Below are 11,183 nucleotides of genomic sequence, written 5' to 3' on the forward strand. Positions count from 1 at the left end.
ATTATCCATTGAATCATTATCTTGGTTGTGTGAATGGTTACACAGTTGTTAATATTGTCCCATCATCATAACCAACCAACCAATGTTCATTATCTTGATTCATTATCCATTGAATCATTATCTTGGTTGTGTGAATGACACTGCTGGGTCTGAACAACAGTGTAAAGTTCAGATCCATATATCTATGGTTCTGGTGAAGTTAATGTTTGTTCTGTTATAAGGTTATATTTTCATTCAAAGCTGATGGAAGATTTTACATTTTATAGACTAAATTGCCCCCGTTGTGCAGTGTTTTATGGTGTGTAAAGCACAATGTTGTGTATCACCCTAAGATGTACGAGTCCACAGGACAGAGCACCAACTGCAGCTTGCCTGTTACATGCAAATTGTTCTTCTTGTTGATTCTTAATTTTCCTGTTCAGAGAATCCAATCTCAGTGACCATTGTTTTGTTTGTGTTTGATTATTTTGTTAAATAAAATAAAAAATAATGATCAAGGTTTATCTGTCACGTCTCTTTCATCCCACTGCACAGATAGTGTCTTCCTTGTATGGCTGTGTCATCGTTAGAACCCAAAAAATACAGAACTTGTACTTAACGTTCTAGCCACTGAACATACTGTATTACTCAACCCGTTCCTGATAACGGTGGGAAGCCAATCTAATAAGGCTTTTTGATGTAGGCTTTCAGTTTTACCGTTTTTTCGGGACGAAGGCCTAAGCTACAACTTATTTTTGTTCTCAGTCAGTTGTTAATGTTTCCTAAAGTTATGCGCAGTATTGTATTCAGTCTCTCACTGACATCTCCTTCCCGTCAGTGTGTGTGTTTTACAAAGCCTTTTACCACCAGTGTAAGTGCAGCTTTTGTTATCACGTGTCAAGGTGAAGATACAGCAAGGTATAAAATAAATAGAGCCGGCACACTCAAACTCCACCACGCACCTGTATTCATAAACAAACAATGTTTCATCAGGACCTGATGAAGATCCTTGCAGGAACTAAACGTTGTGGTTAGAGCGTTGGGCCAGTAACCGAAAGGTTTCTGGATCGGATCCCCGAGCTAACGAGGTAAACATCTGTCGTTCTGCCCCCGAACAAACAACTGAACGTTGTTCCCCGATTGGCCGTCATTGTAAATAAGAATTTGTTCTTAACTGACTTACCTAGTTAAATAAAGGTTCATAAATAAATAGGTGAAGCTTCTGAGTGTGCCGGTTCTGTTTTCAGCCCTGCACCCAACCTATTTATTTATTAACATTTACTTAACTAGGAAAGTCCGTTAAGAAAAAATTCTTACTGATGAAACATGTCAGTTTGATCACACTTGACTACTAATAAGGAATGCAATGTGCAGGCTGTGTGTTCTAAGCTAATTTAAACATGTTTTTATTCTCACTTAGAGAATATTCCACTTGGATTACCATTGTGGGAGTAATGCAGTGTTGAGAACAGCCTAGAACTTTGGTCTAACATTTCCTGCCCCAATATGTCAAGGTCACCCAATTCTATTCTATGATAATCCAGTCATTCCCTGTGAACAATGAAGTTGCTGACTTGTGACAAGGACGTTTACAATGAAGTCCTTGCGACCCAAATTCTCCTTTACAATTATCCAGTCATTTTCATTATACAATAGAGTTCCTATGTATTTGTAACAAGGAAACTAGCACATTTTGGAAAGTCATAAGGCCCTCAGAAAGAACCCTCCAGTCAAGAATGACTCAACTGTACTGTACGTGTAATATCATGGTCCTGAAAGCCTAAAACTGGATTGCTAGGGATAAACTCATATTATACTCTCTGCAGTATTACAGGGTATTTCAGTAACCTCACTGAAATGGGTTATTTAGGACAATTACAGTGTAGAGAGATTGATGAATGTGCACATTGTCGCGTTTCATGTTCTCTTTTAAAGTGGCTCATTGGGAACCACCCAAAGTGTACAGTTGGTCTTCACTTTAGAGCTGTTCAAAGGGAAACATCATGACTCTGCAATGATGGTTTGATTCAAGTTACAGTACATTGGTTTCCCTGAGTCATCACTTGTCTTTGCAATGGAAAATGTGATAGGTAAGGATGTATTCAAGGGTGTATAAACGGTGTGTATAAAGGTGTTTCTTTTAACGCAGGTTTTGTGAGGAATTGCCAGTAGACCTACAAATCTAAGTGTATTTCCATCCAGACTTCAGATAATAAAATGCATAATGTAATACAAAGTCAAATCAAATCAAATTTTATTTGTCACATACACATGGTTAGCAGATGTTAATGCAAGTGTAGCGAAATGCTTTTTTTCCCCACAACAAAGTTGTGGAGATCAGACAACCAAAAAACTTGGATTGATCTGGCTGTGAGACTACCCATACATTTCCCCCGAACATGGAATTACACACATGGGAGTTCTAGAATCTAACTGTAGAACTGTCTGTAGTGCAGATGGTCTCAAACTACAGACAACATCCTGTCATCATTTAACAGCATCCATAATTCATCCATAATGATGGATCTTCCCTCTATCCTCCCACTCCTCTCTCTATACACCAGAGACTCAAATCAGCACTCTACTTGCATAATGGAACAGGGAGAGAGTTCCGGAACAGGGGAATTAAGATGTGGAATCAACCACCAATAGTGAGTTGTGGGAAGTTGTGGGAAGAGAATCTACACTTATAGCACTCTATTGAAGTCAGAAGAGAACTCTGCAACATTACAGTCTTTGGTTCAAGATTGCTTTAACAGCTGGAGACTTTTGCTTGGAAACTAAACCAGAGAGGGAGCTGGGATTGAACAAACAAAGATCACACCACCAGCGGCGTGTATCCGTGTATACAGGTTATTTATTTATTTTCAAATTATTTCTTTCGTCTCTCTGTGTTTCATAATTTTCCTTCAATTCGCAAGAGGCTGAATGTATCTCACCGGAGAAAGCACCTGAGCGAGCAAAACAGCGCCCCTCTGTCTCTGTATGTGTAGGCCATCTATCTGATGCTGTCTGGTCCAAAAGGGTATGACATTATTGCCGCCTGTAGCATTGAATGCAAGGGAAGCCAGTGAGCAGTTGGCCTCCCTTGACCCCCAAAAAGTGTCAAGGGAAGCCAGTTTGGATTTGGCATCACTCATCAAATTCATCGGGAGTATACGTCATTGACAGAAACAACTTGAATTGTTGCGTCTCGTTGTGTTGTTGTCCTCCGGTGGCTAGCTAGCTAGAATTGTCTGTTTCCTAAATTAGCCATGGATGGAGATAGGGATACTTAATTCTCTGTACTGGCAAATTATTATAATTGCGATTCTGATCCCACCATAAATTCATACATTGTGCCCCTGGCCTGAGAGGATGGAAGTTCAACATGTAGCTAGTAGATTAATGTTAACTAGCTGGCCTGGCGCATCATTGCCCATGAAAGGAAGTTAGGCTAGCGAGCAAGCATTTTAGCTAGGTAGGCTAGGACAACAAAATATATGTGTACTGTATGACAGAGTGATAGACCGTTTCGTCAACATGAAAGAGAGGAGGATAGCATTGGCGTTTGTCTACAAGTAGGGTGAGTCAAAAAAAAGTATACTTGCACGAACACACACACACACACACACACACACACACACACACACACACACACACACACACACACACACACACACACACACACACACACACACACACACACACACACACACACACACACACACACACACACACACACACACACAGAAATCAGAACCATGGACAGCCACATCATATTTACTGTAGCTTACATTGATTGGACTAAATGTTTTTGGTATATTGAAATTGAAATGGTGCTGGAATAGTGGAGGCAGCACCTGTTTTCTTAGCGACTTACGGTAAACTCTCCGTGGTTCTAAATCAATAGTTGTTTAGTGTTCCGAAAATGTCGGAAACATGAACTTGCTTGAAAATTATTATTAATTTATTTTTCGTCACATTTTCAAACAGTGCATTTATATTTTCCAACGGGGCTATACATTTGGGTAAGGTTTTTGTCTCGCCTGAGTAGCCTCGTTTCACTGCCAAAAATACAATTAAACCATCTAGTGTTCAGCAAAATAACAACACAATGTCAAATACAGGTAGCCTAGTCAAATAATTAGCATCCAATCACATTAACCGTTACGCTCTCGCGGGAAACCTTCACTCTTGCACAGACATTTAGAAACGAAACATGAACATTTGAAAAATAAGCCACAGGAGTTTTTTGAGTGAGAATAAAGATGACTTTCAAGTAGTAAGACATGTATAAAAGCAACAGATACTGTTAATAAGAAAGGGCTAGAAGCATCTTATATGTTGAGCTACCGAGTGGCTAGGACAGGCAAGCCCCATACTATTGTGGAGGACTTCATTTTGTCTGCTGCCGTGGATATGGCTGGGACAATGCTGATGGAAAAGGCCAAAAAAACTATACAGACAATGTCTTCATCAAACAACACTGTTTCACGACGCATCAGTTACATGGCAGGAGATGTTTTGAAACAATTACTGCTTCACATACAAGCCAGTTAATTCTATGCGTTACAGCTGGATGAGTCAACAGACGTGGCGGGCCTGGCACAGCTCTTGGTATATGTCCGTTTCGTTTAGAGAGGAAGACATCCTCTTCTGCAAACCACTGGAAACCAGGACAACATGAGAGGATATTTTTTAAGTACTGGACAGCTTTGTGACATCAAATGGACTTTGGTGGTCAAGATGTGTTGGTATCTGTACTGGTGGTGCAAAGGCCATGACAGAGAGACATAGTGGAGTGGTAACGCGCGTCCGAGCAGTTGCTCCCGATGCCACTTGGGTACACTGCAGCATCCACCGAGAGGCTCTTGCTGCCAAGGGAATGCCTGACAGCTTGAAAGACGTTTTGGACATTACAGTGAAAATGGTTAACTTTGTTAAAGCAAGGCCCCTGAACTCTCGTGTATTTTCTGCATTATGCAATGATATGGACAGCGACAATGTAACGCTTTTACAACATACAAGAAGTGTGTTGGTTATCAAGGGGCAAAGTATTGACACGTTTTTTGGAGAGATAAGCTTAAAGTTTTCTTTATTGACCATCATTTTCACTTGTCTGACCGCTTGCATGATGACGAGTTTCTCACACGACTGGCCTATCTGGGTGATGTTTTTTTCTCGCCTGAATGACCTGAATCTAGGATTACAGGGACTCTCCGCAAAATTGAGGCTATGATTTAGAAGTTGGAGCTCTTTTCTGTCTGCATTAACAAGGACAACACACAGGTCTTTCCATCATTGTATGATTTTTTTGTGTGCAAATGAACTCAAGCTTACGGACAATGTCAAATGTGATATAGCGAAGCACCTGAGTGAGCTGGGTGTGCAATTACGCAGGTACTTTCCCGAAACGGATGACACAAGCAACTGGATTCGTTATTCCTTTCATGCCCTGCCTCCAGTCCACCTACCGATAACTGAACAAGAGAACCTCATCGAAATTGCAACAAGCGGTTCTGTGAAAATTTAATTGAATCAGAAGCCACTGCTAGATTTCTGGATAGGGCTGCGCTCAGAGTTTCTTGCCGTGGCAAATCGCGCTGTTAAGACACTGATGCCCTTTGCAACCACATACCTATGTGAGAGTGGATTCTCGGCCCTCACTAGTATGAAAACTAAATACAGGCACAGATTGTGTGTGGGAAATGATTTAAGACTGAGACTCTCTCCAATACGACCCAACATTGCAGAGTTATGTGCATCGTTTCAGGCACACCCTTCTCATTAACCTGCGAATTTATTCTGCCACCGTGTCTTCTTATTGTCTCGGCCTTTAGGCCTATATATCATGGTCGCAAGGCATATGAACTAACAGGTTATAGAGCAAACAACACAATTATCACAACACTTAGGGTGTGATATGTCTTTTTTCTGGCTTCCCCAGTTATTTTGCCCACAAACCGTTACTGCACACCACTCAGTGACAGTGCCATTGACAAGAGTGACAAGCAAAAGTCACACAATTAAGAGTACTTGACAAGAATGTTCCTTTTAGGGGCTGGTCATAGCTAGGTGATACTTAAGAGTCCAGTTATACCAGTCCTTCAAATAGACACCACCGTCTATCAATCAACTCCCAACTCTAACACTCCAGGCCGAATGTGTCAAGCATCTCAGAGTAGGAGTGGTGTTCTAGGATCAGGTCCCCTCTTGTCAGTTTAATCCTATTACATCTCTACAAGGCTAAACTCATCCTTGATCAGCTCTCCTGCTCTGAGACTCTTTGTGAATACTGGCACCGGTCCCCCCGTCCATCTTATTGATTCACAGCACTCCTGCTCTGAGACATTTGATACATTGTACATACAGCCCCTTATCTCCTTCCTAGACACAAGAGAGAATGCATCTGTGTACTGTAGATAAAGCCAAGGGCTTGGATCCCACTACGGCAGTCAAAATGATGGAGATTTGTTTCATTTGACCCAATACTCTCTCTCACTCCCTAACACAATCTTGTCTGCATGGTACCTCCTAGTACTAACCCTGACTGATAGCAATGTTGCAATGTTTCCTCTCACTATAGTCAAAAGATACGACACATGTATGTCAATATGATCCATTTTAAGTCATCAAGGTGTGGCTATTATATCACATTTGACTATATACAGTGCCTTGCAAAAGTATTCAGACCCCTTGGATTTCTTCACACTTTGTGTTACAAAATGGGATTCAAATTAATTTCATTGTAATTTTTAAAATTAACAATCTACACAAAATGCTGTAATGCACAGGAGGTTGGTGGGATCTTAATTGGGGTTGATGGGCTCGTGGTAATGGCTGGAGTTTGAGCGGTTTCCTTCCTCTGTGGCAACTGAGTTCGGAAGGACGCCTGTATATTTGTAGTGACTGGGTGTATTGATACACCATCCAAAGTGTCATTAATAACTTCACCATGCTCAAAGAGATATTCAATGTCTGTTTTGTTTTTTTACCCATCTACCAACAGGTGCCCTTCTTTGCGGGGATTAGAAAACCTCTATTCTTTGTGGTTGAATCTGTGTATGAAATTCACTGCTCGACTGAGGGACCTTACAGATAATTATATGTGTGGTGTACAGAGATGAGGTAGTCATACAAAAATCATGTTCAACACTATTATTGCACAGTCCATGCAACTTATTATGTGACATAAAAAGCTAATGTTTACTCCTAAAGTTATCTAGGCTTACCAAAACAAAGAGGTTGAATACATAATGACTCAAGACATTTCAGCTTTTCATTATTTATTCATTTGTCAATTTTTTTTAAAAGAAAACAATTCCACATTTAAAATATGTGGTGTTGCGTGTAGGCCAGTGACACAAAAATCACTATTTAATCCATTTTAAATTCAGGCTGTAACACAACAAAATGTGGTAAAAGTCAAGGGCTGTGAATACTTTTTGAAGGCACTCTATCTACCTAAATGACTTTGTACCCCTAGACATGGACTCTGTACTGGTACCCCGTGTATATAGACAAGTCATCGTTACTCATTGTGTATTTATTCCTTGTGTTATTATTTGTCTATTATTTCTCTCTCTGCATTTTTGGGAAGGGCTCGTGAGTACGCATTTCACCGTTAGTCTACACCTGTTGTTTACAAAGTTTACATTTGATTTGAATGGTATTTAGCTTACTTATATAAAGTATATATAGGTGAGCTATGCAAGAAGTGAATGAGTAGATTAGTCTATGAGCTGTGATGTCGTTATCCACTCCTCAAGGACAGACCTGTTCTCTATCAATGAATAACATCTGACAGGAACTAGCAACCACATTCCTTAGTAGGAGTGGTCTACACGTGGAGTCTACCTAGACAGCCAGGAACATCCGATGGATAGAGAATACATAGGATCACCTTGTCATCCTCGTGATATTTCTGTCAGGTTTTTGAGCGGTACCTATGCATGTGCAAAAAGTTTGCCAACATTTATAATAATGTATGCCATTTAGCAGACACCTTTACTTAAAGTGGCTTATAACAACTGATTGCATACATTTTTGTACTGGTGGCCCCAGGAGGCCCCGGGAGGCCCCAGCGGGACATTCAGTACAGTTTTACTGTAGATCAACAGTCTTCTGATAAATCTTTCAATTAAAGATATAACTGCAATACAAAGCTGGTGGTGCAATTCTGGGCTTGTTTTTTTGGCCTAACCTTCACTCCCCTTCGTTAGATGCAGTATGTTGTATTGAAGCTAAGCTATAATAGTGTTATGATGGGTAAAGTGACACCTGCAGGTAAAACATGTGAAAGTGCAGAGCAATGGAAATTATACAGGGTCTGTATCCACATACACTCCATCAGCATCTCTGTTGACAGATGCACAAAGCTATCGCCCTTTATAGCCATTCAAACTAGTCTAGATCCACAGTGTGCTAGACCCCTATGGCTTTAAGATACACACTGAAACACAGGTGACAAACAATGTTTGTCCCCAGGGGATAGGCTCATAGACACGATCTCCTGTATCGTCACCTCACCTGACTATTTACATATTGCCATTCCGCCATCTCCCATTGGCCAGCGATGTCACAAAGGGGCGGGGTCAGAACATCACACCACTGTGACAGTCTACGAGGGGGAGTGTCTTGTGACATGCGAACAGGAAGTCACTTCAGGAACAGGAACAACAGGTCACTAGCCAGTTTACTAAACAGAACAGAGTGGTACTGGCTGTACTGGTCTGGTGATTAGCAATAACAATACTCTCTGTCTCAGAGACCCAAAGACTCCAGCCACTACCCAGAGCAGTGGCTTTCCTCTCAGGCTGCAGGGGAGGATACACTTTGACACACACTGCTGCACTCAATCAAACACACCCAAACACATGTAGGCCAACTAGTCGTAGGCCAACTAGTCGTAGGCCAACTAGTCACTAGTAGTTCTACCATCGATATGTTCAGTGGTGGCTCTACACTGTTGAAAATTGGTAGGAGTGAGAGTAAGACTGGTCAAGAGCATCACCACTTAGCTGGTCCATTACATTTCTCCATATGCCCCGGTCAGGCCTGTACATACCATGGTGAAGTCTGAGGGTTAAATGAACTGAGCTTGTGATGGTTTGACCCATCATGTGAAGGGGAGATGATTTGACTGGTACAGGTGTTCTTAACTAGGTCATGACAATAGCAGCTGCGTCAGTGTGTCGTCTGTTGTGTATGTCTACCTCTTTATGGTACTCAGCAGTGCACTGAATGAACAATAGAATGTACAGTCATATCGACCCACTAGATGGCCAAGCTGCAAAGTCGTAAAAATATATGGATTTGTTTTTGCTTTTTTATCTTAATTTAAGGTAAGGGTTAGGCATAAGGTTAGCAGTGTGGTTAAGGTTAGGTTTAAAATCAGATTTAAAATCAGTCGTTAAAGGGCAATTTGGGTCACGGTCAATTTTCTCATTTGGGTCTTGAGCTGATAAAGTTTAAGAACCCCTGGGATAGATAGTAGCAAGAAGCTACTGTTGAACAGTTTAACTTGTTGACCTACTGCATAGTAAAACCTAGAGAGGGAGAGGAAAAGTAATTTGTTTCCTTTGGAGTCTGTCTGACCTACAAGTCATTTGTTTCCCTTGGAGTCTGTCTGACCTACAAGTCATTTGTTGTCTGATCTACAAGTCATGTGTTTCCCTTGGAGTCTGTCTGACCTACAAGCCATTTGTTTCCCTTGGAGTCTGTCTGACCTACAAGTCATGTGTTTCCCTTGGAGTCTGTCTGACCTACAAGTCATTTGTTTCCTTTGGAGTCTGTCTGACCTACAAGTCATTTGTTTCCCTTGGAGTCTGTCTGACCTACAAGTCATTTGTTTCCCTTGGAGTCTGTCTGACCTACAAGTCATTTGTTTCCTTTGGAGTCTGTCTGACCTACAAGTAATTTGTTTCCTTTGGAGTCTGTCTGACCTACAAGTCATTTGTTTCCCTTGGAGTCTGTCTGACCTACAAGTCATGTGTTTCCCTTGGAGTCTGTCTGACCTACAAGTCATGTGTTTCCCTTGGAGTCTGTCTGACCTACAAGTCATGTGTTTCCCTTGGAGTCTGTCTGACCTACAAAGCGCTTCCATATGTTATTGTTGGACCTCCAAGTACCCCATATGGGGGATATGGGAAGGCTACTGCAGTCAGTCAAGCCTGCATCTCAAATGGCACCCTATTCCCTATATAGTGCACTACTTTTGACAAGTAGTGCACAATGTACGGAATAGGGTGCCATTTGAGACACATCCAGGCCACCACAACAGGGGAGGAAGAAGAGGTCCGACTAAGAATAGTGGGATTTAATCAATCAATCAATCAATCAATCAATTTTATTTTATATAGCCCTTCGTACATCAGCTAATATCTCGAAGTGCTGTACAGACACCCAGCCTAAAACCCCAAACAGCTAGTAATGCAGGTGTAGAAGCACGGTGGCTAGGAAAAACAGGGGTGTCTGTTAATGTTGATGTTTACATTTTTCACAGCTCTCCCTCTCTTCCTGTAGCCCATAATTGATTTGGAGTGTGGGGGTGAGTTTTTAAAGTTTAAAATCAAACATTGGTGAAGGATGCTAAACTTTGATTTGGATAAACTGCCATCTTTACTAGTCACCCTTAACGTTACCTGGTTTAGACACATTTTGTCCAAAAACAGGTCAAGTTAAGGGTGACTAGAAAAGAAGGCAGTAGGCCTGCACTAACTGACTAAAACAAACAATGTGTGTGTCTGAAAGGTACACAAAGCATTCCTTAGTTTGCATGTCACCCACTGGCCCACATCTGACCCCTTATTATTTTATAGATAGGCCACAGCCTTTGTGAATGTAGCATGTGTGTTTCACTAAGGCGTTGCTGTCTAGTTTACAGCTCAAATAGGTCTACAAATTCTCCTATCGGTGGGTTGGAAATGGCTACTTCTAGCTGGTGCAAACAAAGCTTTTGGACAAAATGAGCAATAAATTGACTAAGATTGACACATGTCCCAACCCTCCCATAACATACATAACTCCTACATGGAAGTCTGTTGATGGCCATGGCCTTCCTATAGCCTAAACACACACACACACACAGCTTTCCTATAGCGTGATAAAAGCAAGAGGAATGTACAGAGAGGAGAGGAAGAGAGAGAAAGGGAGATGTAGGGCACAAAGCCGCCTACAGAGGGACTGAGCGGCACCATACATGTAAAGTAAGGGTTATAACA

The sequence above is a fragment of the Salvelinus fontinalis genome, unplaced genomic scaffold, assembly GCF_029448725.1.
Source record: "Salvelinus fontinalis isolate EN_2023a unplaced genomic scaffold, ASM2944872v1 scaffold_0059, whole genome shotgun sequence".
NCBI classification, from domain to species: domain Eukaryota; kingdom Metazoa; phylum Chordata; class Actinopteri; order Salmoniformes; family Salmonidae; genus Salvelinus; species Salvelinus fontinalis.